Here is a 5,192-nt window from a genome sequence, read left to right on the forward strand (position 1 = left end):
TTTAAAGAAATATTATGGTTAAGTTACTTGGGTTATATAGTTTAATATCCCTATGTGTTAAATGTGTTGTATAGGTTGTAAGTTATTTGGTTCATATTTGGTATTATATGTGAATTGTGGAATATTATATATAGCATTATATATTAAGCCTTGTAAATACTCTGTTTTATATTAAGTGTCTGTATTTATTCTTGTAATAAACTGTACATAGTTAAGTATTTGGTTTTGGCCTAGCTCTATAGAGTGGGGAGGAAGCCACTCTAGTAGCTGACCCCTTCCTCAGCACCCTGCCTGACCACCAGCACTGTCACCAGAGGACAGGGCACACCCCCTGGTATACCCGGGCTACACGTTATGAAGTAGCTTGCCCAAACCAAGGCTGCAGAGTCATTTAAAAATGCAGAGAGAATAAGGCACCATTCTTTTATCCCTTGAATTCAGAACAGTTACTGCAAAGCTACTTATTTTGTAGTTTGCTTTGTTCTGAGCTGAGGGTGTTAGAAAAGAGAATTTAAGGCAAAGATGGTGCTGCATTTTGGCATGCATGTTGCAAGGCAATACAGTTTTCTGGTGGCCACCTACATAAGATGGCGGTTCCTTGTCACTCCTGCACCTCTTTCTCCTCCTCCTCAGCCTGGATTGCCATAGCTATTTCCCAAGTCATCCAAATCTATCCTGCCAACACACGTGCATCAGCCTGTTTGTATGAATGCCTGTCAGGACTGCCACACACACACCCAGCTGTGTTCCTTCCTTGCTGCCTCACAGCAGTTTAAAAATACTTGCTGTTTCACAAAAGCCAGAAGAATTTGGGGGATGGCAGGAGAGAAATCATGGGAGTGTACCAGCTTGACCCCAAAACCCATAATCCCAGTAGTTTCTAACAGGTATCTCACAGCACACCACAAAAGAAATCCCAGAATGTCTAGTGTTTCATAGCAGAACATTGCACCTCAGGATGCCTGCCCAAAACACAAGGTCTGTTTAAAAAAGCATAGCACTGAAGGCTTGAAAGACAAGAGGCTTATATTATCACAAACAAAGCAACATTGACACATTCTGTCAGAATAGTTGTACTTTAGGAATTGCACAAGAAAAATATTTTCCAAAACCAGTTTCTTATGTAGATAATCCTGAAGTGTCCTCTTCTTCAATTCTCCTTCTTTGTTCCATTGTTATTTCTTTCCACACTCTGGTTTCCACAAGTCTCCGTCTTAGCTCCGGCCTTTGCCTTTCATTCCCCAGTTATATCCCTTTGGTTCTCATCTCCTTTCTTCCCTCTACCCTGCTCTATTAGGTCAAGTCACCTTCTCCCAGAGCAACAATTTCCATCTTCTTCACTCCTTGCTTCACACTCAGATCCTCTTTCTGGCCTTTCCTCCTCCCTTCTAACCAGATCTCTTCATATCTAGGATGCCACTAGCCAAAGGGCCCTTACAGTGTGGAAGTCAGCACCCTGAAGAGGCAGGAAATTTGTTGCCTGATAGTCATAAGTGGCACTGCTTTCCTTACAGTCCATAGTTTTACTACAGATATGAATCCTTATACAGAGTAGTGCATTCTTATAATACCACCAGGGAGACTTGCAGGTCGATACGGATTTCCCAAAGTGGTGGGAGGCTCTCAGAGTTTGAATAGCTGACAAATGGAATCTGCGGTGCCCCTTCCAGAGGGGCAGTCTCCATAGATGCACAGACCTTTATAGACATAAAGCACAGCTCTCTGCCCTGAAGAACTTAGATATAGGGCATCACTAGAAGGAAATGACAGGGAGGAAAGATAGGTTTGGAGCTGGGTTGCAAAACACAAACAGTTAAAAAATAATGAGCCATATGGTCCAAACTGGCACCCGACTGGAGGTGCTAGGCTTGGCTCTAACGCTATACTTGGAGATATTCTGCACGTCTTCTCCCTATTTCCTTTATGAATACTGTAAGGTGTCTCTTTCTGTTTATATCTTGCTGAGACACTGTCTCTTTTTGTTTATATCTAGCACATATCACCTCAGAGCTTTAATCTCACTGGCTGCCCCCAGCTGTTACTTCAGTCATCAAATAACCCCAATTTTTCTCTCACTCACAGTGATCTAAATTCAGCAATAACCCTATTAAAAACAGTGGAGTTTCACTGGTATAGGATCAGTGCCAGTAGGAGAAGAATCAAGATCTATGAATCATACTCCAAGCATGCTCATTCATTCTGTTTATTTCATGTGGGTATGGTTAAAAAAAGAAGTCAATCTGAAAAATAAAATCTGAAAAAGAAAAGCTAATGGATATACCAGAACGTGAGGGAGCAAAGCACACAGGAACGATGTTGGAAAGTTAACTGTCTTCCCTGGGGTGATTTGCATGGGTGATGTTGAATAGCTGTAATCACCAGACTGCAAAGTCATAATGGAGAATTGGTAAAAATGGGCCTTGAACATCCCATTATAACCTGTTTGTACTGTATAACCTATATAGCATTTATTTGAACTGGTGTAGTTACATCATTGCAAGTGTCACCAGTGCAGAGGGCTCCAAAAGAGAAAGGACTGGAAGAGGAATGCTGTGTCATTCAAAGATAAGGTCAACTGAGGAAAGGGAACAGACCAGGAGCATAGCAAGGGAGAAGACAGGAAGGACAAGGCAGCAAAAAGCACAGAGAGTAAAGGGAATATTAAAAAGGGTAGTTAGCAGCAGAGCTGAATCTGGAAATACAGCTTGTGTGTTTCGTCTTCCTCAGTGTATCCTTGTATACCAGTAGCAGCACAAACAGTTCTTGTTATGTGAAGCAAGGGTTTCGGTGGGTGATAGCTTTCATTAGACCATCTGCATGTGGCTGGTGCAGTAAAACAGGAGTGTCAAACTCATCTTACCTTTTGGGCTAGATGAATGGTGCAGGGCCAGGTCATTGGCTGGATTTGGCCCATGTCTTCAAGAGAAGGCTGGATACGCATCTGGCTGGGGTCATGTAACCCCAACACTCTTTCCTGCCCCAGGGCATGGGGTTGGATTCAATGATCTGTTAAGTCCCTTCTAACACTAGCAGCTATGACTCTATGGGTCCTGCTCTCCTCCCCGCCCCATGCTGGATCCAGCATATGCGGCACATGCTCTGGAATCTACACTACAATCAATGCCTGCCCCTGGATGCACATCACCTATGGCACCCGCTCCAGCATGTCAGCTGAGGCCCAGAAGCCGCACCAGGGAGGGGTAAGGATGCATGACAGGGACCTGTGGGCCAAATTGGACCCATAGCCACATGTTTGACACCCCTGCAATAAAAAGTATCACCCACACAAGCCTTCACCTTTCACCTATTTCCCAGACTATCAGGGCTAGGAGGCTATCAGCTTTTGTCACTGCTTCTTGTGGCCCTCTCTCTGGGACCTCTTGAGCGTACACTAACTTTTCATAGAAGCAGGACATTGGCTGCCATGGTTCCCCTGCTTTACCTGTGGCAGGTTAGGGTGTTAGGTTTGTGTTGCATCAGGGTTGATGGTAGTTTTATGAAGTAGTTTAGATTTATGGATTTGTATGAGGCGGTTTGGATAGGGAAGGTCCTGCCTCAGGCAGAGGGTTGGATTTCAGCATTTCTCAACCTGTGGGTCACGACCCAAAAGTGGGTTGCAAGAATACATGACAGGGTCATGAACAAACTTTAAAAATGCATTCTCTTTTAAAGGGGAAAAATGTGGGAAACTGTGGCTTTTACCTTGCAGGCTGGCACAGTTCCAGCTTACAGGGGGCTGCTAGGGGCCCCCCATTCCAGCCACTGTCTCATACACTGGAGGCCTGGAGGTGGGGGCCAGCAGGTCTGGAGTAAGGGGCACTGGGGCAGGATAGGCCATTGATCTTGGTCCTGCTACAAAAAAGGTTAAGAACTACTGGACTTGATGACCTCCTGCAGTCCCTTCCAGCCCTGCTTCTGTATGACTATGATTCTTATGAGACCAGCATTGCCAGGTCCTAAATATGAAATTATTGCATTGGAAGCTCAAAATTATTGTATTTGCTGAAAAACTATTGCACACTGGAAAAAGTTTCAAATAAGCATGCAAATAAGTCTTTCTTATTTACTTCATATTGCTCACTGTAAGGCAGCATGTAAGTGGGTGAGAACTGGGTCATCAAAATGGAAGCATTTCTTCATTTTGAGGCAAGCTGTCATAAGAAAGTGCTGACAGCAAACCCAAAAGTTGCTTTTCAGACCGACTGCCACCAGACCAGACCCAGAGGGGACCTCCTGAAGTCCCCTCTGCACCTGACGGACTCTGAGAGCTACTCTCCAAGCATGGACCACTCCACCCGTCAAGGACCCCTGCAATAGGACTGAGTAACTCCTTCAACCTACTCCCTCCACCACTGCAGAGTATTGTATGGGTTTGTGTGCATCCATCTTCTTTCTCTCTCAGCATTGCAACCTCTTCCGTCCCCTTCTCCTACTCCCCACCCCTGGCCATAGTTGGCTAACACTGTATTTTCAGTCCCTCGCTTGGGTACTCTGTATTTCCCTTATAGCTTTGCCATTTTTGTCTCATGACTCTTAACATTTGCTAACAAAATTACATATGGTCTGTCGCCATGACTGAGATGGATTTGAAATGGTGTTAGCAGAAGGTCCCTGTCCAATGCACTGTGGACAGGACACCTTATGAGTCTGGTACCAACAGGTTTGAATTACACTTTGATTCTTGCAGGGGTCTGCAAAAAAACCTGGGCTGCCCATCACAATGCCCTAATAAAACTGGAGACTCCCCCTACTGTTACGATTTTCAAATCTTACAGGGGCTTGTGTCTTTTTATGGGGGGGCTGAGCTGCCCTGAACTCTCCCGTAATTTGAGCCCTAGATACAGACTCCCAGTGGAAAGATCTTGGCCACATGCCTACTTTATGGAAATGAGCTGTCTCCAAGAAAGGTACATTCTGCACACTTTTACTATGATGGACTGCACATTGCCCCAGGACGGAAACGATCATGCAAACACAAATGTGGCAATGCAGTTCGACACTATTCCACCGCCAGGCTGGAAGCACGCCTGCTTCCCAGCACCCCCCGCGCGTCAGGCTCCAGTCGCCGCGCCCCAATCCTCGGCGCGGCGCTCGGCTCGTGCGAGCTGGTAGGCCGTGAGGCGCCATCGATGCGCTCGGCGCTCCGTTGCTCGGGCCTGGCGGCGGCTCGCGCAACAACCCCGCCCCCCGCG

The sequence above is a fragment of the Crocodylus porosus genome, unplaced genomic scaffold, assembly GCF_001723895.1.
Source record: "Crocodylus porosus isolate Cpor-Errol unplaced genomic scaffold, CroPor_comp1, whole genome shotgun sequence".
Lineage (NCBI taxonomy): Eukaryota > Metazoa > Chordata > Crocodylia > Crocodylidae > Crocodylus > Crocodylus porosus.